At 40.6% G+C, this 26,754-nt stretch overlaps 1 long non-coding RNA gene across 1 annotated transcript; it reads right to left on the bottom strand.

Annotated features, from left to right (window-relative positions):
- Positions 1-3,328: 3,328 nt before the first annotated feature.
- Positions 3,329-26,754, bottom strand: LOC104865586. Its single transcript, XR_781216.1, has 4 exons — positions 26,697-26,754; positions 19,550-19,743; positions 11,232-11,294; positions 3,329-3,398 (listed from the first exon to the last, which is right to left on the bottom strand). It is a non-coding gene; the product is annotated as an uncharacterized LOC104865586 (long non-coding RNA).

A 26,754-nucleotide genomic window follows, 5' to 3' on the forward strand; every position in this document is an offset into this window, starting at 1 on the left:
TTTTTTTTTTTTGTGAATGTTTTAGGTTCTCTTTTGCTTCTCAGCTTTTGTCTACAGTTCATTGGTTATTATCTAAATTGTACTTAATCTGAGCCATTTAGTTATTAATATTCAGATTAGCTGCAAAAGGGATTGAAGATAACTTGGAAGTATGTGTTCAATGCAGGGCTGCAATTAATTAAAAACAAGGCAAAGAGGACCAGAAAAAGCAGAAAAGCTAGACGGAGCCAGTAGTTGAGTCAATCTTTTATTTTTAAGTGTTTTATTCTTAAGCAAATGCATGTTTTGCATTTGCTGGGCATTGGCCACAAACTTGGCTGTATGCTCTCCCGTAGTACATGTTAACAAGTAAATACATTATGCTAGACTACAAGAACAACAACACTGTGAGGGAAAACAGGCCACGTACTTAGGAGATGCAGTAGCATTCCTAACCCTGATATTAATTCCCAAGAAAGGCTTTTTCTGCATGTCCTCATGAGAAAGACTGGAAATACACTCTCTCCCTCCCTCCTTCCCTCCCTCTCTCTCATCAGCAATACAATGCAGCTTATTTCACAAGTCATCTTGATGATTGCAGGCTAGTTTTTGGAGGATTTATGTAATTTTGTTAAATAGTATCCATTTCTGATTAGTTTAAAACAAGAAGGAATGCAGCAAGAGAGCGATGTCAAGGAAAAGAATATTTTTATTGATCTTCAAAGCAGTTTCACTTTTAGGCTGGGGATTTAGCTCAGTGGTTCTGGTGACTGCCTCACAAGCGTAAGGACTTGAGTTTCGATCTCCAGTACCAAAAAAAAAAAGTTTCATTTTTGTGTGAGGAAAAATGCTTCAGTGTGTTTTTACTTCCAGCAGTTTCACTGGTTAAAAATACTTTGTAACCATACTTGAGGTGGTGGGTGAAACACACCCAAAAGCTATTATCAAGACTTCAGAGGACGCTGCTTTGAGCTGCTGAAAGGATGTTGGTCCGTCCATTTCGACACTGCGCTCAGGGGAGCGTGCTGTTCAACCCATGCGGCAATGATCTGGTAACCTCAGACCCGCAGCTGTGTTTGAGACGCCAGAGTGAAATTATAGAGAAAAGGAAAATTCCGCTGCAGGAGCTGGGGAATAATCGAAAATACCATTTTGTGTGTACCTTTTATGGATTTCTGATGGAGGAAAAGAAAGTTTTTGACATGAAAATATTTGTAGCTGATTGGGCACTGTATTTTTATAGGATAATAGATTCAGAAATTTGCAGGGATCATCAGGGTTATTCAGTTCAGTTCTCTATTACAAGTTTAAAATCCCGTGAAATGTCTCCCTCAAGAAAGAAGCAGCCGATATTTGCATGGAAGATTATTAGCGCGGTGGTTAAGAGAGCCAGTTATGACCTCGGAGGGCCTGCATTGGAGTCCCAGACTTTCTGGTTACCATCGTGTGAACTTGGGCAAGGTCCTTCATGTCTTAGACATGATGGAGACATGTATACTATGCAAACATTGCATATAAGAAAGCTACTGCAGTTACATTAAGGTAAAGGTAAATTTTAAACAAGGACACTGCCTGAAATGAAATGAAAGATTTTTGTAAAAATAAAAACATCAATTCATTAAGTTGGCATAATCCTAAGTATGTTGGTGTCTAATGATAAGAAATGCATATTTGCTCAACATCTGTCCAGTAATTCCTTCAGAAAAAGATTTGTCTCTGTTAGGTGGATGTTGTGATATGTTTACTTGAGTGGTATATAGCCTACTTGATGCTTCAGAGAAGCAAGTAAAAATACTCAGGACAAAGAAATGAGATCACCAATCCTCTCCATTTATCTGGAACTGAACTATTTCTTTGGACATAGGACTTAGTGCAAAAATCTGGACTGTCCCCAAACAGACAAGTCCAGGCAGACTGTGATAGTTACTCATCCTACAAAGAGAGGAATTCACTTTCCTTGGAAATGGAGAGTAAAAGGAGGAGAAGAAAATGTGGATAGTCATAAGATGATAGGAGATTGTATAGTGAGTGAATGAGCCCTTTCAACGATTCCTCATACCATAAGTAAAGTTGCTGCACTCAAAAAAGTGTGAGTTATAAAGTGTGTGTGTGTGTGTGTGTGTGTGTGTGAGAGAGAGGAGAGAGAGAGAGAGAGAGAGAGAGAGAGAGAGAAGCTAACAATGGAAGAAAATACCAGCTATCATGGACATGGTATTCGTGGATCAAGGACAAATTCTTTGGGAATTTGTGGCAGTCGTAGGAATGGTTTTGGATCATCATAGGTAGTGGAACAGGAAATGTGTGTCAAGATTAGGTACATTGAGGGTGAAAAGGCTGCAGTTACATGTGGGTATTATAATTGTGTTCGTTAAAAATGAACTCATTTGATTTCGGATGAGAGAAAAGCTGCCTCTAAACTGAATCACGAACTTGAAGGAACGTGTTCACTTGTACAACTGGAAGATGCAGAGGTAAGGAGAGCCGCAGGCGTCATTCAGCGCAGAAGCGACCGCAACATCTAGGCTTGGACCCATTTCTCACAGATATCTCAGCTGCCCTCTTCCTGGAGATAGTCCACCCTCACGCTGATTCCCTCCCAGCAGCAGCAATGACCACAGCAGTGTTAGGACTCACGCTCTCACACAACGTTGTGGTCAACAAACTTTCTTGGGTTTTTTGTTTTGTTTTGTTTTGTTTTTCTTTTGGGTTTTTTTTGGTTTTTTTTTTTTTTTTTTTTTTTTTAGTCAAAGACCAGACAAAAACATTTTAGGTTTTACATCTCTGTTGCAACTCTATCGAAAGGCAGCTCTAGTCGGTAGCTGCAAAAAGCATGCCTGTCTTCTGACAGAACTTGGCATTTTGAATATCATATAAATTTTATATATTGTGAAATATCGCTCTTTGGGACTTTTCTCCAAACCATTTAAAAATGCAGGGTCCTTCCTAGTTTAAGGACTGAACAAAAGCAAGTAGGGCGCCAGATTTGACCCACGTCGTTTGTTGACTTGATTTTGAAAGACTGAAGCTTTAAGCGAACAGTGACATACTCCTCCTCCCTGGCATTTCTTCTGTTCCCTTCTTCGCCCTCATGGAAGGCGACCCCACCCAACAGCCCTTCCATGCCAAAATTCTTGAAGTCTTTGGCTCCAACTCAGAGTGCTCCCTTAACCCCTGACCTCTACAGCTTCTGCAGGCCTGACGTCGCCACACAGAGATGTAAAAGCAGTCTAAGTTAGCAGAGTCCAAGCCTGGAAAGATGCTGTGCTTCGGGAGAGCGGGTCAGACTCCAGGCTGCAGGCAGAGGCGCCGTAGCAGCCCATGGACTTGGTGCCGAGGCACAGGACGATGCTTCCGCGTTTGTGGCACGTTTGAAGTGCGTGTAGGGGAGTCGGCCAGTGTTCTGATGGCCGTTTCCTCCTCTAGGAAAGAACAAAACAGAAATCAATCAAAATGTGACATCAAACTGAGGAACGTTTTCAGCAGTATCTACCAGCCTGTGGAAATGTGAGAAGAAAGAGTTAGGAGTCAATATTTTGTTGCCCGGAAGGTTCCTGTCCAGACCGGGACCCTGCCCCACCCGAGCACTTAGGTTGTGTCCAAATTGTCTGGAAATTGCTCTGGATTTTCGCTCTCATTCCACGGGCCTCCTACAGCTTCAAAGGTGTTTCCACTCCTTGCCAGGCAATTTAACTTCCTTCCCTGTTGTTCACAGGCCTGTGCCTCTCTGTGGCTTCCTCTTAGTTTGTCCAGATGATCTATTTCCTTATTTGCTTTGGCTTTCCCGTACTCTCCTGTGTTTTGAAAAGAATAAAATTTTCAGGTAAATGCAAACTGCACTCTGATAAAAATGAGTATGAGTTATTTTGTCCTATATTTCTTCTGTGTGTGTGTGTGCGCGTGTGTGTGATTGAACACAGGGCCTTCACACTCAGCTAAATCTCCAGTCCTTTTCTGTATTTTTATCTCTATATAGGATCTCACTGTCAGTAAATTACCCAAGTGGGGCTCAGACTTTTTTAATCTTTCTGCTTCAGCCTTCCAGAGTGCTGGGATTATAGGCATGTGCCACCACGCCTGGCTCAACTTTTTTGAGCATTGCTATGTAGTAGACACAGTTCCTGGCTCTGCACACACAAAAATCTCTAAAAGATGCTCATAATATGGTAAGGGTAAGTGAAATGTAAATTTACAATTCAAAATACACCAGTATGGATGTTAGAATGAAGTCTAAACAAAATGTTTCAGGAAGAGAGATATAGCAAAGGTTCACAGAGATGATGCGGCCACTGTATCAGGAGAAGAAAAAATGGAAAGGGTGAGAAGAGGTGAAAACGAGAATCTCTAGTCCATAATATTTTTTACCTGAGTCACAAGATGATTACTCCCTGAAAGAAGTATTGAGAAGATGTATTGGGCAGAGGTAATGCCTAATGAGACCATAAATGAGGAGAATTGCTTCTCATAGCATACAAAACGATAATTTTTAGCAGATAATGAAATTGTTTTCAGTCTTTGGAATGAAAATGAATCCCTTGCTAATGCAGATCAGGCTAATAAAGGGAGTGAGAGAAAATGTCGAAATTACGCTTGGCTCGCGGGAGGCAGAAACCCACCTAAATAGTGTAGGAAAAAAAATGAAAGATAATGAAGTAATCAAAATAATTGCTTAATAGGGAATGTGAAAGATCTTCAGTGCTAAATTATAAACTTACATTTTCAAGAAAAATGAAGTGACCTTAAGGAACAGATTAGAAACCTAAACTCATGCCAGCCAGAAGCAATGCTTTTCATTAGTGGAGCTGAAGATTAATTAAATCTGGGGAAGCCCTTTGAAATCCACAAGTGCGAGTTACATTAGAATACAATACAACTGGTATATTGGTATCATAATTAATGATTCAAATAGAGCTCTTTATTAAATGTCTTCTGCCATCGTTCATGTGACGGACGTGAAAATGAAGAAAGCCAAAGTATGTTACTTAAAACCAAAATTGATTCTAGCAACATCTGATTTTCAGTCAGGGAGAGTGTCATTTATTTAGAAGGTGCACACCTGATAGTTCCCAGCCCCTCTGAGGTTGCCAAGAGACCCATCTCCAGTTTGCTGGGGTACTGTGTCCCCAAAACCTCTCCAGCGACCTAGTGAGGGGTATGGAGGGAGCAGCTGATCGATGACATTTTTGTGGTTGTTGTTATCTCTGAATCTTTTGTTTCAGCTGAATGATTTCAGAGATTGGTAGCAGAGAAAGGAGGCTGAAATTACAGAGCCGCTGACTGTTCCAGTGCTGTTCAAGGGTGACGCTTTGGGGGAAAACGGTCATTGTTGACAGAGCGTGTTAAGTACAGGTGAATGGAAGCCCAGCAGGTTATGATCCCAACTGTTTTACAGGGCAAGAGAAAGAAAAATTCGTTCCTTAGGGAGACAATGGAAAGGGAGAAAGGGGAAAGGAAGAGTCCAGAGAGGAACAGGGTAAGAAGCAAGAGAGGCCAAAAGCCCCCTCCTCTGCTCTACACACGTTTGCTGGGTGAAACAGACGTCAGTGAGGAAATCGAGGAAAGGCGCATCTAGGATGAGCCCGACAGAGGAAGATGTTGCAGAAACTGAACAGATCTGGAGCCATTGGAGCTGAATCAAAGGTAATATAATGACTCACACCCACATTGCATTCCCAAGCTGTCAGAATTACCCAGGTCGTGGACAGAAACCGAACTGGTGTAGAGGGCAGGAACGCTGTTGTTCTGAACAGAGCTGAGCCTCCTGTGAGCCTCTTTAACGATGGTGGTACTTACCTAACACTGCGTGCTGAAATATGGTTTCCGCTTTTAGCTTGGCTGTTACTTTGGGACAGGAAGCTTTAAATTTGAGTTGGGTTTATGCTCTGCAGACTTTAAACCATTTAAAGGTGCTGCTCTTAGCCACACGGCAGAGATACTTGTGAATTTTGGGGGAACAAATGCTTTGTATTACCTTACAAAATCACAGCTTCAAAAGATTCTATTCTGTGAATTCTTGCGGGAGAGAGAACTAGACACATATATAATTTTTAATTTGTTTTTTAAAATGCAATAAAAAGTTATACTCTGACAACTTGGATGGAAATTTGCATAGCAATTTCATTTGTTTAAATATTTTATTTTTCTCATTATGCCCCTGTCTCTTGAATCCTCCAAAAGACATGGTTTACAACCTGTTATTTTTCTCCAAGTGCTCCCTTTGGATGATTTCTTGTTGAATCTCCCTTTCCCACTGTGGCTATTTTCTTGCCGGGATCTTCGTATTGTTTTTCAGTTGCTTTCAATATATGAACTAGTCCCATCTGGGGAGTTGAGATTCAGTTCTAAGTATTATGAGGCTCAGTCCAGTATAAATCAAAATTTCGACCTAACATCCAATTCAAAGATTCTTCTCCCTGACCCTCCAAAGACACCTGTAGCCTGCAGTGAAGGAGAGGCAGGGCTTACGTTCTCAGCAATTCTCATTGTTTCCTCTGCCACTTCTAGATATTTCTCACTTCTTGCACGGAGGGGGCAGAAAGAAGGTTAGTGAGTCAAGAGTAAAAACCACATCCTTACAGCTCGCCTGGGTGCTGTGTGTGGCAGATCCCTGCAATGACCTTGCACTGTCCCACATCACACTTCTTGGCATCCACCAACCAATAGGAAACAAAAGCAAGGAGGGACCAGGGACAAATATAGATACCACTCCTCCATCTCTTCCATACAGAGGTGTTCTTTCTCTGGATAGTCACCCTGAGAAGTCCTAAGCGCACAACATTTGCTGAGAAAACCTACATCCCTCTGCAAGGCTCGTCATGGTGGAGTGGCCAGTGTGATGACACATTCCACATCTTTTCTTGCTTCACTCGAGTTCTTTCACACTTGTGTGCCCTCGGATCATACATGTCTGCCCCCTCCACAAAGAATCAGCACTGGTTTCTTGCCTTAGGCTCTGTTGTCTAGGAAACTGACACTGAGACAACTTTCAAACTAATACCAGATACAGAGGTAAGAAAGAGCCTGTTGAAGATGGAGTATAATATTCTTATAAAATTCTCAGAAAATTGTGCTGTGAGGGGACCCAAAGCAAATTGGCATGTGGCTTTTTATGTTGGCCTTTTGGGGCAGTGGTAACAAAATACCATAAAGAGGGTAGCTTATAAATAATAGAAATTTGTTTTTCATAGTCCTGCAGGATAGGAGGTATAAGTGAAGGTGTTGGCACATTTAATATCTGGTAAAGACCTGCTCTCTGGTTCATAGATGGAACCTTTGAGCTCTGTCCCTCACGTAGTGGAAGAGACTTACTAGCTTTCTAGGATTTCTTTATAAGGATTTCTTTCAATCGTGTAGGCTCTGTCTTTAGGATCTAATCACCTCCCAGTAGCCCCAACTCCTAGAACTATCATCACCTTCAGGGTTAAGATTTCCGCATACACATTTGTGTCTCACAGTGTGAAAGAATGAAATCGCAGACTGAAGAGGCAGGAGTTACAAGCAGGGAAGTTTATTGAGGAGGCAAAAGCAGGCAAAAGGGAAAGCTCTTACTAACAGAAGGAACCTGAGAGAGGGTTGTGAGAGAGAACTCTTTCTTTGGGGGCTTTTACAGCATTTGTCATCTATGGCTTCCTTTCCTATGAGGAAACAATCATTCCTTCAAGGCCCGGTAATGAAGACCATCTCGCATTGTCCACACATTCCTTGGCCAGTTCCCAACTTGGTCACATTCTGAGGCAGCCTTGCATGGCGCAAGAGTTCTCTTATTGTCCATCTTGTAATTCCTTCTTCAACAGTTTAGATCTTTTGCCCACATTTGCTGCTTTGTGCTGGCCTGCCCTGTTTATCTTTGACCCTTTTTGTGCACCTGTGTCCCACTGGTCGATCTTCTATCTCAGTAAGGGGGCTGGGGCTGGGAGCTGCAGAGGACTCTGAAGCCGAGGACTGATGGGATATATGTGTACTTCAAGTTGCCCTGGCTGCAACAGGGGTGTTGGATTGAAAGTGGGCAGGGAAGATGGGGTAATGATTGTGAACATTCACTAGGGCTGTGGTCCTGGTGTTACTTTTTATGATAGAGTGCAAGTAGCCAACAATTATGTGGTCCAATCATCTTATTTCTTATTACTAACTCAAAGATACCATTTCTCTTTAAGATTTTTATTGGAAAGGCTTAAGGAGCACAATGAAGGGTTCCAAATTCAGCTACCTGTGACCAAATGAGGCTTTGTGGGGACATCCAGACACAAGCCATAAGATGCTCCAACTACAGCTCCTCCATTCATTCTGTTCTCCCCTCAAGGAACTCCTGTTACATAGTTTTGGTTCTTTCCCTTTATTCCCTTTCTTCGTTTTCAGTCTTTTTGTCCTCCTCCAGGCTCCGTACTGTATAGTGTCTTTAATTTATCACTCACTCTATCAAGTCTGCTGCTTAACCTATCCATAGAAAATTTTATTTCAAAGGTAACATTTTTTTCTAGAATTTTTTTCTAGCACTCTCTCTCTCTCTCTGTATGTGTGTATGTGTGTTAATTTGGATTTCCATTTTGAGTAGGATTGTATTAAAAGTTTATTTCTGTAAATCCTGAGTAAATCCCTGGCCTGGGCTAAGACTGTCTTTCCAGAGGGGATTTTGCATTTTCCAGGAACCTCTCCCTGGGAGCAATTATTTTGACAATTTTTCAGTGTCAGAGTAACAGACCCTGCAAGTAAAGGGCAGGGCCATGGTAACATATTCTCAAAGAAGACTTCCCTTCTTTTTAACCTGTGTTAATGAGCAGTTATCGTCTACTCTAATATTTTATGAAAGATGAAATCTGTATTAGTTCTCTATCACTGCTGTAAAAAAAAGCACCACAAAATGTTTAGTTTCAAATATCACAAATTTGAGAGAAAGGAAGAGGAGGGAAAAGAGAGAAGGAGAGAGAGAAATAGAAAGGAAGGGAGGGAGAGAGGAAGAAAGGACGGTAGGAAGGAGATCCCCAGAGGAAAACAAACAAACAAGTTTATGATTTCAAATTCTATAGTTCAGATATTCAATGGGTGGTCTCACTGGGTGTCTAGATGCCTAGAGGCTCTGGGGCGGATTTGTTTGTTGACCTGGTCTAGCTTCTAGAGACTCCTCTGCTTCTTGGCTGGTGGCTCTATGACTGGAGTTAGGTGAGAGCCCCATCTCTGGGGAGTCTCAGTGGACTAGGCTCAGCCAGAAGTCCCAGAAATTCAGTCGGAGAAAACAGTAGTAGAGGTAGGAAAGGAGCTTTATGTGGCTACACAGGGATGGACAGAGCTCTGGTAATCTAAGACCTGTCCTCAGAAGTGCTTACAGCATTCACAGGTTCATGTAGGAAAAAGGAAGAAAGGCAAGGGTTGGGGTTTCCATGGTTTGGAGTCGGGGTCTTTGTGATGTGATTGTGGTCTGGTGATCATTACCTCAGGCCAGGTCAGAGCTTTGTTGGCATCAAAAAAGTCACTGTTTCTTTGGGAGTAGTTTTGGTTCTTTGTCATAAAATGCTCTTCAATCAGACATGTTTCTGGGATCCACAGTGACTATAGAAATAATGATGCAAGAGAACTCAGAAGGGGAAAAAAATGTCAACAGGTAAAATGGCGTCCGAGACACAAAATGGCTTTAGATCAGAAACTAGACCCCCTTCTATTAACACCTTTTCATCTTGAAAGCCAGCAATGATGGGTTAAGTCTTTCTCACGTCACATTACTCTGACCTCTTTTGCCTTCTTCTTCCACCTTTAAGTGAACCTTTGTGGTGACATTGGGACCACAGGAATAGCCAAGGATAATCTCATTATTGCCTGATCGGCTAACTAGTGACCTTATTCCATCTGCCACCTTAATTCCTCTTTGCCACGCGTGGTAACATAGTGGTCGGATATGTATCCCCTAGGGAGCCATTGTCCTGCTTCCCACACAGTCTTTTGAGGATCTCAGATGTGTGTAAGGGTCTCTGCTCTAACTTGCAAACCTTTGTAGTTCCGGGCCTTAAAACTTATGATCCAAAGCGTTACAAGACCCACAACTTCAGCCCATCTAGGAAAGCTACAGGACTGACCCATATGCTTTTTCTCTTGGATTTCTTTTCTCTCTTTCATTGGGGATTTCTTATTCTTTCTTACAAGCTCAGCTGCAATTTAAAGGCATACCTGGAATTTCTAGGAGCTTATAGTGTGAGAATTTGGGACTTGTGTAGCTAACAGCCAGAAAATTAGATCTCTATTGTAATTACATTTGTTCAACGAATGTGACTAGAAGCACATAAACATAGCAGGTCCTTCTAATGTCAATAGCTTTTCTCTTGATGTGAGTGAAGATGGTATGACTTGAGGGATGGATACTGTACTGTTTCCTCCTCTCCAGTTCTAATACTTGTAAGTTACAAATCAAGCTGTGATTTTTCCCCCACCAAAATATATTCTGTCCTCCTAAGCTAACAAATACAGGTTCATAATGGAGGATAGACGATACCATAGGGCTCTCAAATTCCTTGGGTTCAGCACAGGAATTGGGTTGCTTGCGGAGAGATGACCTCCAGCAGTGGCCGGTCTCCTTTCTCTTTCTTCCTCCCTTCTTTCCAGCCTTGAGAGAGACTTGTGCATGTTCAGGTGGACCTGTCCCACCTTCCACTGTCAAGATCAGGCCAATCCTTTGACCCACGTTTAGCTTCTCAGATCTCAGTTGTGTACACTAATAGCAAGCCTGGCTTGAGCAGGAGGACCTTGAAAAGAATCCTATGAAAGTCCTGGACGTGGGCCACAGGCAGAGAATTCCAGAGTTTTGGGTACCTGAATTTAAAGGGAGGAACATGGGCACAAACAAGCCTGTCCTCTTAGACCTATGGACCCTATGGAGAAGGGACCAGAATGCATATCATTTCCTGGTCCTCAGGGTGTTCCTACAATCAGCTGCTGAAGTATCCCACTTCTACTTGTAAGTTCCAATGGTTCCAAATTGTTTTTCATTTGGGATATTTTCATAGCTTCCTAACCTGGTCAACAGATGTTGCTTCTGGTCATGACATCAGAGGACCAGCTTCTAAATCCTAAATCTATTATTTATTACCTGTGAAACTCTGTAGATGTCACTTAACATTTTTTGAAACTCCATTTGCCCAGCAAAGCTACTTCCAAATCCCTGATGCACAGAAATCTTGAGAGATAAATGTTTATTGTTGCTCTAAGCTGCTAAGCCATTACATCTTGGAATAATTTGTTGTACAGAAATAGATAACTAATACATATCTCACCACCCACTCCTGCTTTTCAAATCATGGTGTAATATCCATTGTTCCAGAGAGACTTTCTGAAACCTAACAAGAAACAAAAACAATGGTAGAAGTGATTAACTGGAAACATTTTCAATACATTATACTCATTCTCTTATTGGTTCATCAAAGTCTAAGCACAAGATTTTAATTTGAGATAAGGAATAAAGAAGCAATAAAAGTGACCAAACAGCACATGCCCTGTCAGGTCCCTCTAATATCAATGGCTTTTCTCCGGGTATGGGTGAAGATTGTATGACTTGCGAGACAGAAACAGTACTGTGTCCTCTACTCCAGCTCTAACCTCATTGCTGGGTGCATCCCCAGAAACTCATGTCCTGAAAGTCTAATCTCCAAAATGATGATAGTGGTGACCTTTGAAAGGTGGTTGGGTCATGGAGGCTCTGCCCTGAGGAATGGATTCATACCTTAATGAATGAATGGATTAGTGTGATGTTTGCTACAGGTGTGATTTTGTTTGTTTTATGGAAGCTCTCTTTGGCTCATGTCGTGCCAAATGATGCCTTGTGCTTTTATAATGATCAAGAAATGTCTCTCTAGATGCCTTGCAGATACCTGTACCATGCTTCTGAACTCCCCAGATCCCAGAACCTTGAGCTAAATAAACCTCTTGATGAACCACTCAATACATGGTATTTTTAACAACCACCACCACCACCACTAAAATAAAGACAACTGTCTTACCAAACAGTAATGTAGTTATAACACTTTAGAAGGCAATCACCAAGCAACTGAGGTCTTAATTCTTCCTGACCTTCCTGTGGTGATATCGAGGAGTAAGCTGGTTCAGTAGGTCAAGCTTTCTATTTAAGGCTAGGAGTATGAGATTCAAACTGCCTGTAGAAACTGGCCAATGGGTAAACTAGTCATGAGCATAATTGTATTTTACAATGTAGAGAGTATTAATTTGCTATCTGCCTATTTTGAGTCCTTGTTTCTGTCTCCTTCAGTTTTGTCTTTTGTTCATTCTTTTTGATGATTTATTCATTCAGTATATATTTATGAAGTATCCTCTGTGGGCTAACTTCAGCACAAGTTAAATAAGACATTGGCCCTATGAACAAGAAATTTAGAGCCTAATAGGAAAAGGAAACAGAATTTATAGTCTGATCTGAAAGAAAGATGTTTTTTAGAAAAATAACTACTTTGAGTGAAGGGAAAGTAGGGTGTGTGTGTGTGCATGTGTGTGTGTGTGTGCATGCTTGTACAAACACATGTACATACATACATCTGTTTATCTTTTGAGTGAGAAGGAGATTTTGCAGATTTTTAAAAATTTGAAGTATACCACACATACCTAAAATTGCACAAATCCAAAGTGTGCAGCTCAGTGAATTTATTTAAATGGATTCTATCTGTGACCAGCACTTAGATGAAGTTACAGAATTTTACTAACACCCAAGAAGCCTTCCCTAGTCTGTGCTTTGGCAAGGGGAAGGAGGTATATCCAACAACTTTTTTTTTTTTTTCCATTTCAGAGTCTGCTCACTGAGTACTTTCTTAAGTCGTGAGTCACCCTGAGACCATTATTAGTCAGCCTTCAAAAATAGTTCCTGAGACAAGCTTCCCACCACCACCAAGTTGAAATCAGTGATGAAAGTCTCAGTGAACCAGAGCAAAAAATTTCAGCTGTCAAATTAATAGCCAGAAAGCATTTTTTTTTTCTTCACAAAAGATTCATCTAACTCGTGGAAATCAGAAGGAAAGAAAAATCCATTAGGTCATCAGGTGAAGGATTATTTCTTCTAATATAGTTCCTAGGTCTTTCTCTAGTTTAATGAGTTCAGCTGTTTTTATTCAAAATCGAGCCATACACATAAAGCAAATCTAATGCACTCTTTCTTCCAGGAGTAGCGAGGAAGCAGGCCCAGAACCGGTGAGACACTGTGACCCCGTAATGTTGCATCAAAGCCTGTGGCGTGGTATGAGAAATGAAGGGAGACAAAGCACCTTTTATTTTGTGTTTAGAAAGCTCGGGACAGCTAACTGACCCAAAGGCAGGACTCCCGAGTACAGGCGCACAGAGCCTTCTTCATCAAGGTGTGGGAGTGCGGACCCATCCTGCTTAAGTCTTCTTGAGTGCTGATATCAATTAGGAATGCAAAGAGTGGGTGGAATCTTCCTTTAATCTTTTGAAAAGCTTCAGCACAGTTCAAACAAAGGGAGCAAAAGTAAGAGTCAGCCTGCAGTAGGCAAAGAACTCAGGCCGGGACCTCTTGAATCATCTATTTGATGTTGTTTTTCCGCAGAATCTAAGAGGGAGAAGGCAGCTTCAGTTACAGACTTCGCCTTGCAGATTTCAGTAGTCCCCATTTCACGACTTTGCCAAAGAACCTGAAACCCTGTGTGCTCACAAAAGTAAAACTAGCAGCTTTTGTTTTGTTTTATAGAAACCCGCGGTTTATTTTGTTTTCTTTGCACCACCATGACATCTATCACAAATCTTAGGACATGGTAAATGTTTGGCAACTGATTGAATGCCTGTGTGCAACTTCATCCCGAAAGTCATGAGGGGAAAACGTACGGGGAAGAGGAGTGACATGGTCAGATTTGTCAGGTAGGAAGATCCTCCTAGCAATGGTGCAGAGTGTGTGTCAGAAAGGGACAGGACTGGAAATGAGATAGTTCACTGGGAGATACAAGTAACCTGGACAGTAAATGCTCCCCTGACGTACAGAGGGCACCTGTTAAAGTAGGAGCAGATCTGGCAATTGATAAAATGGGGAGGGACAGGGAAAATAGGAGGATCCGAATTCTAGTTCGGTCTTCAGAGGGCTGATGGGTCCAGCTGAGATGCAGGGTACAGTGAGATGCAGGAGGAAGAGCAGATTTACTGTCAGAAATAATGTTCACTGTAACCTTTTGGGCTTGAAGTGCTTTCAAGATGCCCGATTTACGATCAGTAGAGTAGCAATGGTTATTAAAGCCATAGATTTTGAGGTTTTTTTCCACGGGAAGGGAGACATTAGCATGAAAATGGAGCGCTGTGGACAGAGCCACTAGGACAGGAGATATTTAGAGGTCAAGCAGAGGACAAGATTGACTGCAACACCCTAGCAGAATTGCCTCCCAAGAACCTCTGGTGTCCATTCTGTAATACCTGGACCCAAAGCTGGCCAAGGTCCCGGGACCTGAGCGTCCCTGCTGCCATAGAGAGAAATAAGCCCAGGTTCTCTTCTCCACAGGAGGAACTGTAGTGTTGTTCACAGGCCCAGTCTTAGTCACTTTCTCATTGCTGAGAACAATGCCTGACTCCCACAACTTAAAGGAGGAGAGGTTTATTTGGGCTCAGAATTAAAGCTCCTGGTCAGGTGGCTCCCAGGCAGAAACAGCATGAGGGAAAGGTCTGCTCACAGGAAAGCAGCTCACCTCATGGCAGCCAGGAAGTAGAGATGGAAGGGAACTGGGGAGGGAAAGGTGCCCTGCGGGGGTCACAGCCCCAGTGACCCACCTCCAACCAGGTCCCACCTCCTAACATCAAGTCAGCCGCAACACCCCAAGATCCAATGTCCTTCTAAATGTGAGACTTTGGAGGGTATTTCAGATCCAAATGGTAACAGGCCCCAAGTTCTCCAGATCAAGCTGCTAGCCTATTAATTAAACATGGCTTAAGGTGTATGCAAGCCCTAAAAATTCCACCTTTTTTTTTTTTCCTTTATGCAACTTGACTTTGCTTTGGGTATGAGATAGAATTATAAAGAAAACTGGTTTTCAAAATACATGGCTACTGAGCTGGGCATAGTGGTGCATGCCTGTAATCCCAGCACTTGGGAGGCTGAGGCAGGAGGATCACTGTGAATTCGAGACCAGCCTGGGCTACATAGTGAGTTTCAGGTCAGTCTCAACTGCACAGTGAGACTCTGTCTCAAAAAATCCCCAAAACAAAATAAAACAAAACATGGCTACCCATGTTTATAGCAGCACAATTCATAATAACTAAATCTTAGAAGCAGCCTTTATGTCCATCAACAGACAAATGGATAAAGAAAAGTGGAAAAGTGGTATTTACACACAATATAGTACTACTTTTTCATAAATAAAGATAAACTTGAGTCATTTGTTGGAAAATGGGTGTACTTGGAGACCATAATGTTAAGTAGAGTTAATCAGACACGTGATCTTAAATATTGCATGTCTTCTCTTATAGGAGAAACACAAAATATAAATAAAGAGCAAAACAAAAGATAGATAACGGGGGAAAAAGCCAGAAGAACATTTTCCAGGACATTTGCTTTGGGAGACTATGGCTTTATCCTTTCAGAGATGTTACTGCACGGGGCATTCTTAAAACTTCTATTTCAGAATTTATCTTAGAGTTCAAGAAAGTAAAAAAAAAAAAAAAATCCATGTATTTTAAAGGCAAATTTGAGTTCTGAGAACAGCCCGGGTTGTCACTGTGAAGCTTTAAGAAAAAGGTAAATGTAATTACTGCATTAATGTTTTATATTGTGTACTTGTTGAAGTGATAATATTTTGTGTATGACAGGTTAAATAGAATGTATTTTAAGAATTAATTTCACCTATCCTTTCTTTTACTTTTTAATGTGTCTGCTACAATAATTAAAATCAGATGTGTTTTGTTCATTGTATATAACTATTGTGCAGTGCTAGTCTATACAGTTCTACTGTATATAAGAAAATATTTATATAAAGAAATACCTAGAAAATATCTTTTATATTTATCAATAGAGGCTTTGCAAAAAATGAAACATGTTTGTCCATAGAACTGAGTCCTATGTGCACTGAAATAATGAGGTAAATATGTACTAAGATGAGGAATTCTTAACTGCGTATTGTTAAGCAAAAATACTACTACTAATAATAATAAGGTACAAAACAGATGCATAATAAGAAAATGTTTGTTTTCAGTGTATATGGAACAGGCTTTGAATGCATTCTGCAATGTGCTTATGTCTATGAATATTCCTGGAAGGATGCATAAAAAATTATGCTTAGTTACTGTCCTAGAATGAAAATTGTGACTCATTATTGAGGGTGAGCAAAGACTTACTTTTTTTTTTTTTTTTTTTTTTTTGGTACCAGGGATTGAATTCGGGACCTTACGCTTGTGAGGCAGGAGGCAGAACCACTGAGCTAAATCCCTGGCCCAGTAAAGACTTAGTTTTAACTGGACCTTCTTTGAATCATTTAAAACATTTCACAACATGTATTCATTACTTATTCAGGAAATATATTATTTACAGAGTTTTTATAATTTTTAAAAAATCCTTAAAATGAATTCCCCAAGGTCAGTTATGACAAGATAAAACTTCATGTTTATGTGGGCTGGGTGACAGATGTTTAAAAACCAGTGTCCTACTCACAGTAAGCTTCTAGTTGCTATCTAGCCTTCTTGTCACCCCACACGGTAGACTCTTTCCCTGTGTTTCAAGGATACCATGGAAGTGTCACAATTGTTATGATTCTAAAGATGTCCAATGTAAACAGGATGGACTGTCCTTGATCTTGTGACATGCCCTAGAAGTTATTTCCCCCCAATAAATCCCAGAAACTTGTTTATTCCCATATTTCTTTTATTAGAATAAAAGGCAGCTTATATAATGTATAGCTTCCTAGTCAGAATAATATTGTAGGCTGTCCACAGACTTTACTACTCTATTAAAGACTAAAGCGAACTTTTGCAGTTATTACATCCTCCGCACTAAAATCTTCACTCATCTGTCAGCTTCTTGATTCTTCGGCATTTAAAACATGCTCTTTCATTTCTGTATCAGAAACTCCGTGTGCCTCCCTAACCTCTTTGTCTACTTCGATCACCTCTTCCCACTTTCATGAAGTTTGTTGATTGATTGCTTCTCACGGGGCATGTCTGGCTCTCCGGCCTTTGTCTAGATTAGAAACAGTGGAGACATCCTTCAGAAAGCACACAGTGCTAAATCAATTGCATTTGCTCATAAAATTCTTTTGTTTTTTGAAACAAATGTCTCTTGGTTCGGAGTCCTTATTTCATTCCCATTGCTTCTGTCTGTGTCGGGCCTCTCTTCGTCTTGTCTGGAGTACGTCAATTAGCTCTTAACTAGTCCGCACTTTTCCAGACTCCCCACTGGCAATCCATTTTCCACTTTATTGCTAAATTCTAAAAGCGTATTCTAAAAAAGAAAAAAAAAAAAACACCAGATTCACGCATGCTTCATTTGTCAGACGTTCATTACACATGTCTCTTGTGTCAGGCATCGTGGTGAGATCTGGAGATCCCTAGATTTATTTTTCATGAACAGTGCTGTATTCCTGGAGTCTAAAGTGCAGGGGAGGAGGTCAGAAAGTGGCCCCGTGATCTGTAGTCCACGACTGTGTGATGCTGTAGCCACACGCAGAGGGAGGGAAGGGTCTCAGACCCTGCAGTTTTGTCCAGCTGGGCAGAGCCAGGTGTGAGATGTAAGTACAGGTGGCAGAAGTGACAAGGCTGGACAGTGTGCTGGAAGGTACGGTGGTCGGTCAGGTTTCAGAGGAGACTTGGGAAAGTCTGCATGAGGAGACGGTGGGTGAAGAGCCCAGCAGCCCCGCGGACTCTGGACTTTATTCTGAAGGCACAGGTTTTAAGACAAGCAGTCATGTGCCATGTGATCAGATTCACATCTTCTGAAAGAGCATCATTAGGAGTCTAGGGGGCCGGAGGTTTTCGTCCTGGAGCCTGGAGAGAAAATTAGGAGGACAGACACTTTCACCCGTGCAGCCCAAAGTGGAGGTTGATCCAGATGAGATAAGAACGGTGGTGCTGGGGAGGAGTGGGCCGATCTGAGAGATAACTGGCAATAAAACTGACACGATTGGCTGATTTTCTGAATGGACATTTGTGACAAAGGAAAACGCTTAGAACCGATTTGCAGATGTCTGAATTGTGCCCTTCAGATGCTATGAGGAAAGAGGGAAGGGGGAATGTTTCGGCTCAGAGAAAATGATGGCAGTTGGGTGCTTGGGCCTGCGCTCACATGAGAAATGTGGCCGGAGACATTCACTGTTTATTCATTTGCTCACTGTGCAGGTGGGCATTGGGCACCCATTTCCTGACAGGCACTGCTGTTCCAAGCATTGAGGATATCGTGCAAAACAGACAGGGCAAATTCCTGTTCTTGTGGCTCCAGGGAAGAAACCAAAGTGAGTTCATGCAGAATGTCTGAGAGGCGTGTGTTCTGAAGACAACAGTGAGTGAGGAGACAGAGTAGAATGGAGAGTGGGCGGTACTTTAGATAAGGTAGTCCAGGGAAAAGCATCTTCAAAGATGAGCCCTGAGTGCAAGCCTGAAGGAAACCACAGGAAATGTCAAAGGAGGATGGGCAGGGAAGAGCCGTGCAGAGCAGCAGGCTCCCTGAGGGACGAGCCGCAGGGAAGATAAGTGGGCAAGACGTTCACTTAATGGGACCCCTAACAGCACCTGAAAGCCTTCGCAGTAGACCCCTTTTCCCATAGTCTCATTTTCCACGGTCTCAGCTACCTAAGGTCAATTGTAGCCCAACAATAATAAAGGAATAATGATTTCATAAGTTTTAAATTACTCAACTCATAAGTTTTAAATTGTGCTTTATCCTGACATGCATGAGGTAACCTTGTCTTGTCAGGAGCATACCTCATCCCTTTGGCCAGTGTACCACACCGTATCTGCTACTCACTTGTACATCACTGGGGTGCCTTTGGATGACCAGCTTTAGTATTGCAGTATTTGTGCTCAAGAAACGGCTGTTTTACTTGACAATGGACCCAAAGTGCAGAAGAACTGATGCTGTCAATTTGAATATGCCAAAAAGAAGCTATCCTCAGATTGCTTTCTTTAAGTGTCATCTCATCATCAGAAGAAAGGTAAATTACAATAAGATATTTTGAGAGAGATTATGGTCACATAGCTATTAGAACATGTTGCTCTAATTGATCTATTTTACCATTTTGTTGGTCATCTCTTCTAGTGTTTAATTTATAACCCAAACTCTATCCTAGGTATGTATGCATAGGAAAAACAGGATATACAGGGTTTGGCACTAATTTTGGTTTCAAGCACCCATTAGAGTCTTGAAATGTATCCTGCAGATTGAGTATATGTCAACTTGCTTCCTTTTAAAAATCATCCTAGGTCCTTAGGCAGCAATAATTCCTTCCTCCGTCCAATTCCCCAGCACTTGCTTAGTATCATACTACTTTGTATCACTAGTGTTTGTTACTATGTTGTAATCCTTTTCAGGGTAGGAAGAAGTTCCTCCTGGTGATTGCAGTACCCACCATAGTTTGCAGCAACATCGGACTGGTTATTCCTTAGGCCCCGCACCCACCTGTTATTCTGGAATTTTCCTTCACCTACATCCTGCACAGGTTGCATGCCATCTTTGTCTCTTGTGGCTTACTCCTTTGCTTTGGTGAATTACCTTGTCAAGTACGATGCACGTGTGGAAACTTTAGAGATTTCATGCTTTTCTTCAAGACATGAGTGCTAAGAGGGCTACATATTCTAAGGCAGTAATCGTTTCTGTTTGGAAATATAGGAGCATTGTTTTATCGCATTGTAAATTCTAATGTTACTATTAAGAACATGAAAACCATTTTCCTTAAAACTTGTTTACTAGCAGCTTCTTAATTTTTTATTAACTCTAAATGTCCCTTATTTTTAAAAATCTTTATTAAATTTATCGGTACCTTTTAGGTTTACAATACATTCATCATTGGGATCTTGGACCTTTACACAACTCATCCTGGTTCTTATTTTCCCCATTCCCCAGTCCTCCCTTCAGTCCCTCCACCTTTCCCTGTTTACAAAGACATTGTTCCCATGTTTTTCCTTTTCACATATTTTTTCTTTTCCCTTTTTACCTTTCCCCTAACCTTCCCACTTCCTCTACTCTTTTAGACTTTTCTTCCTATTAAACAATATCAATTATACATTTAATCCTTATTTACACTTTTACTTTTTCACACCAGAGAAACTATTTGGTATTTACACGTGTGACTTATTAATTCCACTTAAGAGTTTGGCCTCAATGTGCATCCACTTAGCTATAGTTTCTCATCCTTTATGGCTGAGTAGTACTCCATTTTTTTTAAATCATATCTTCTTTATCCATTCTACAGTTGATGGACAATTGAGCTGTTTCCAAATTTTAGCTATTACTAACTGTGCAGCTATAAACATAGGTGAGTATATATTGCTGTGGTAGGATTCTTTTAATTCTTTTGGGAAGATACCCAGCAGAGGAATAGCTGGGTCAAATGGGACTTCTAATCCTAGTTGTTTGAGGTATCTCTATATTGATTTCCACAGTGGTTGCACCAGTCTACACTCCCACCTACAATGAAAAAGTGTTCCTATTTCCACACAACTCCACCAGCATTTGTTATTGGTTGATTTCTTGATAGCAGCCATTCTTACTGAGGTGAGATGGAATCTCCGTGATGTTTTCATCTGCATCTCTTGAATGACCAGTGATGTGGAACATTTTTTCTTATGATTATTTGCTGCTTTTACTTCTTTGTCTGAGAAATGTTTGTTCATTTCAGATGCCCATTTTTTAATTGGGTCTTTATATTTGAGGTGGGGGGGTCTGATTTTTTTTTTTGAGTTCTTTATATATTCTAGATAGTAGACCTTTTTCTGAGGAAGAGCTGGTAACATTTTTTCACACATTGTGGGTTGTCTTTTAGCTCTACTTGTGATTTCTCTGGCAGTGCAGAAGCTTTTTAATTTTTGAAAAAGTTTAAAATCTTTTCTTTCAAGCCAGAATTCTAAAATTTGATAATGATGCATTTTGATGTGTCATTCCTTTCCAGAACTAACCTTGTTTTTCTTCTGTAAGTGAGGAACCTCACTTTATGTCCTAACCATCAGGAGCTCTTTGTTCCTGAGAATTTTTTTCTGGTGCTATGGATAATCAAATCTAGGGCCTTGCCCATATCAGGCAAGCATTTTATATTGTGCCACACCTCATGTCCTTCTAAGATTTTTTAAAAAAATATAAAATGTATTGATACATAGCATACAAACAAGGAACTGCATCATTTAAAGTATACCCTTCAGTAAATTTTGGCAGATGTGTTGAAATCTCCATAACAATAATATTTTCATTGCTACCAATTCTTTCTTTGACTCCTTTGTGGTCCATTCCTCCACCTAGGCAAGTGCTTCTCTGCTTTCTGTCACTTGGATATTTTGCATCACATCTAGATTGGTATGAGCTGTGGGTCCTCTAGCTTTATCATCTCTTGAAAACTATTTTGTGTAGGACATTCACATTCCAGTAGACATGTTTGAACTAGCTGGTCATTTTGCACCACCCTCCCACATACATGGAGCCTTGTGGAATTTTGGAAAAATTAAGCTGAATATACAGATTAATCTGGAAAAACAATGGACATTCTAGCAATACTGAATCTTCATGGATACTTGGATATGACATAGCTCTATAATTATTTAGTCTTTAAATTTTCACAGGCATGGTTTATAGTTTTCAACTGCAAATATTTTATCAGTTATATGTAAATATTTTATGATTTTTGGATGCTACTGGAAATGGAGGTGTACTTTTTATTTCATTTTTTCCATTCTTCATTGCTAGCATATAGAAATACGATTCTATTTTCGTATATTGACCTCGCACAGGCCTTGCAAAATTTATTGTCTGTAGGAGCTTTTTCCCCTGGATTCCTTGTGATTTTCCAGCACACAATTATATAGTCTGCAAATAGTTTTTTTTGAGACAGGGTCTCATTATGTAGTTGAGACTGACCTGGAACTCACTCTGTAGCCCAGGCTGGTCTTGAACTCACAGTAATCCTCCTGCCTCAGCCTCCCGAGTGCTGGAATTACAGGCATGCGCCACTGCGCCCGGCCTGCAAATAAAGTTTTACTTTTTCCGTTCTATTCTGTATGCTTTTTTATTCCTCTTCTCCTTTTTCTCCTCCTTTTCCTCCTCCTCTGGTCGTACTGCATTGCCTAAGACCTCCAGAATAATATTAAATTGTTGCAGTAATGGGGGGAATCTTTGTGCTATTCTCAGTCTTAGAAGGAAGACATTCAGTCTTTGACCACTCAGGAGTTATTTGTGGGCTTTTCATGAGTGCCTACGTCAAGGCAGCTTTCTGTTGCTGTGACAAAATTCTTGAGATAACTAAGAAAGGGAAAGACTTATTTGAGCTTCCGGTTTCAGAAATGCTAGTCCATGGTCACTTGTTCTCATTGCTTTGGGCCTGTGGTGAAGTGGAACATGTGGTAGGAAGTGTGCGGTGGAGCAAAGCTCTTTGCATCTGCTGGGAAGCAGGAAGAGAGACAGGAAGCAGCCAGGGTTCCACATCCCCTTCCAGGGCGCATGCGCAGGGACCGCCTTCCTCCAGTCAGGCTCCAGCTCCTAAAGTTCCCACCACTTCCCAATAGTCCTCTCAGCTGAGGACCAGGCCTGTAGCGCGAGTGGTGTGAGACACTTACGATCCAACTGGACCAGTGTCCTTGAACCAACTGAAGGTGTTGCCTGTCTTTTTTTTTTTTTAATCTAAGTTGCTGAGCAATTTTAATCATGGATAGATATTTTAAATATTTTTGCTTCATCTATTTTCTTCTCTATATAGTGAATTATGGCATTGATTTTTGAATATTAAATCAACTTTGTATTTCTGGAACAAATCTTACTTGGTTGTGATATGTGAACTTTTATATATTACTGGATTTGCATAATATATGAAAATATACGTAGTTGTCATAAGGGATAAAAATCTATAGTTATTTCTTGTAATGTCTGTCTAGGTTTAGTATCAGAGCAATACTGTTGCTAAAAACTGAATTTAAAGGACTATTACCTCATCTCTTACAAAGTTTGTATTGGATTGATAGTACTTTGTCTTTATGTGTTTCACAGAATTCAGCCGTGAAGCCATCTAACCTTATGGTTGGATTTAATTAATTATGAATCCAGTTTCTATAGTATATTGCTACTTAATTATCTCTTGTTTCTTTGTATTAGTTTTAATGTTTATGTCTTGCGAGTTACTTGACCAATTTATTTAAATTACCCAATTTGTTGGTATAGAGTTGTTCAGAGTATTACCTTACCTTTCTGAATGATCTTTGGATCTGTACTGATGGTCTCTCAATCACAATATTGGTAATTCATGTTTTCTCTTCTAGCTAGGGGTTTGTCAATTTTATTAAGCATTTCAAAGAATTAGCTTTTGGTTTCATTGGTTTTCCTCTGTTATCTGTTTTCCATTTCATTGTTTTGCACTCTAATCTTTACTTGGTGTCTAATTTGTTCTTTTTTTCTGCACCCTTCAGAGACAACAAAGAGCATTATTTAGGTCCTTTCTTTCATAATTTAAACTCATTAGTTCTCTCTAAATGCTATTTAAGCTGTTTATGTCAGGATTTTCCTTTATTTGGTCTACCTAAATTTTATATGTTGTAGTTATTATTCAGTTATTTTCTCATATTTTTAGGGATTTAATTTCTTCTTTGACCTATGAGTTGTTTAAAAGTAAAGTTGCTTAATTTTCAGATGTTTGGAGGCTTTCTTGATGCTTTATTGTTTTCTATTTATATTCAGTACTATTGAGATCAGAGACTATGCTTTGCAAGTTTTATTCTTTTAAGATACATTGAGACTCATTTAATGGCCTACCATATAGTTTATCTTTGTAAATGCTCCATCTGTGTTGGAATAGAATGTTTATCTTGTAACAGTTGTGGGTAGAGAGTTCTATGAACATCAGAGTGGATGGGTGATAATATCCCGATGTTTCATATCTTTTTTTTTTCACTGAGGCCTGTAGTATTTTATTACAGTAAACAAAGACAAATACTTTTACAGTATTATTTTCCAAGTCATGTTCAATGAGTGGTCAAAGCAATTCAAAACCATAACATAACTCACAATAGGATGCTTTAAACAATTTATTTAGCTGTAAGGCCACTCACTGCCCTTCATTTATTCTGATACATTTTCCCCCCATGGCGATTTAGAGGCTCTTCAACCCAATATGAATGAATATTTCAGAAATATTTGCCCATATTTGGGTACACACCTGCACGACACCTCACACCTTTAGCAGGGAAAGACATTAACAAGTGAAGACCTGACACCACTAACTAGGTGGAGCGAGAATGTGAGCCAAATACTCGTTCTCTGAGGTGAGGGCAGCACGCACCTGTCCGATTGAGATAGGACACTTTTTACATTTTTAAGCAGGGTCAAGAACCACTATTAGGTGCTGACTAGCAGAGCTTCGTCCCAAGCTTATGCCATGACCACTGGTTCTCACAAAGTGTGCTTCTCTGACCCAGATGGGCTGATGCTTCAGCTGAATCCAGGTACCATCTCTTTGGCGCCTTTCTTTTCTAATCATTTTCCTTGATGCATTTCACGAAGCTATCTTGACTCTCAGAGGGCTTATGCTCAATACACACATTAGTTTTCTTGGCAAGTATCTTGCCCTTAACTCGCTCATTTACAACAGTGCCAACAGTGTGCTGAAAAACATGACAGACTCTTCCAGTTTTACCATGGTGACATTTGGGTAGCATCGCTTTTTGAACAGTACCCATTCCCTTGATGTCTACTGTGTCACCCTTTTTATAGATTCCTATATACGTAGACTAAGGAACAACCCCATGTTTTCTAAAAGGTTCCTCTCTTCTTTCCCTTTGCATGTGTCATTTTGGTAAATTACTAGAAGATAGTGGTTCTGGCCGGAAGCCCAAATATTGCACATCTTCACTGATTTTTTTTTTCTTATCTGAATGTTCTATCAACTACTGAGAGAATTCTGTTAAAATATCCAATAACAATTAAGGATATGTTTCCCCCCGTTCATTCTGATATTTTTCTTCACACACTTAAAAATCCATTACTGTTCACACATACAGTTATAATTGATACAGCTTCTGGATTTATTCCTTTATTGTTATGAAGCATCTCTGTTTTCTAGAATAGTCCTTGTCTTGGTGTCTACATTTGGAAAATTGTATATATTTCTATAATTCCAGGATTACCAAGTATGCATCCAACATTTGGCTCCCACTGCTTGTACTACGTTACACAGGACTGAGGTAACAGTATGCTCCTAGGCACAGAGAGGACGAGAAGAGTGTTGGGCTGGTCCGACCATAAGGCTATGGCACCAGCAGGGCGGGACAAGTGGGAGTTACGATGGACTTCACACTTTCATCCTAAAGTGTAAGGGGATGGAATATGGATGGTCTTTATAGTCTTTGGTTCTGGGCTTGATTCCCCTCTTTGCTACTTATTAACTGTGTAGTCTGGGGCAAGTTATTTAACCTCTGTTTTACCATATATGAAATAGGGACACATAATAGTACAAACCGGATGTATTTTTAGAAAGATGAAAATTTACATATGTAAAGTACATACACACGTCTATACACTCATATATAGTGTTTAGCAAAGTATGTGTTCAACAAATATACTTTATATAGTATGCATTATATTTTGTTCTATCACTTTTTTTCATGTAGGCTAGCCTCAATTTTCCTGTAGCTTTCAGCTTTGAGATACTTATTGTTCGTGTTTGGTTCTTTTCCTTATTTGCCTGTTCTCCCTGACCCTGCTTCCTTTCTTAGTTCTCAACTTTTGGGGCCCCATCCCTGCCGAAATTAGATTTAATAAATACCAAGAACTGGAAACAAAATAGTTTCTGCTTGCTCTACTGATTCTTTTGCCATTCCCCATCAACCTCCAGAACATGACTAGAACTTTAATTTCTCCTCTGAAAAAAAACTAGAGTTGCCAGGTTTCCAGTTGTTTGCTAGGTGAATATGAGTAACTTTCGTTTATGTACCTAGTTTATAAGCATATCCTGCGTGTACTTGCGATGAAAGAACACTTTGCAGATAAAAAAAAAAATGCCCTATAAATATTCTTGGCAAAAATCGTCAAGAGAGTTAAAAAAAAAGTCTATTGGAACAGGCATTTGAAAACTCAATCCAGCAACTCCCTTCCCACCCCGGGAAGCATTCTCTTCAAAAGAATTCCCAGCCAAATGGTGTTTGATGTTCCTGACCCCAAAGCATGATGTGAAAGATCAGAGGTTTAGAGAATGGTTAGCCTAGGCGCTTACTCTCAGTTACTCTCAATCTTGGAGTTTTCTTGGTTTGTTAAATTCTATGCACCTATTATCCGCTCTCCGAGGCTTCCTCTTTAAAGAAGGCTTTCTTGAACCCACATCCACTTGAATTTCCCTTATTACAGACTTTCTCAGGTACCGGACACCAGGCCAGGGACCAGAGCGTTCACCGTACCGTTGTACCCCGCATCCCCAACACATCACTGAATATAGACCCAGAGTCTAACCTAGCTCCTGGGACACTGTAGGCAGTCAAATGAATGACAAAAAACGGCCCGAACCCGATCCCTAGGGCCCGGAGGGGGATCCCCTTGTTCTCAGTCGCCAGCCCAGCGCCCCGTAGCTCCCGGCCGCGCCTACCGTGACGTCACGTGGGCGGGACTTCCGGCCGCCGAAGTTTAACAGTCCAGGCGGGAGC

Source organism: Fukomys damarensis, unplaced genomic scaffold, assembly GCF_012274545.1.
Source record: "Fukomys damarensis isolate Sample0158 unplaced genomic scaffold, DMR_v1.0_HiC HiC_scaffold_15, whole genome shotgun sequence".
NCBI classification, from domain to species: Eukaryota; Metazoa; Chordata; class Mammalia; order Rodentia; family Bathyergidae; genus Fukomys; species Fukomys damarensis.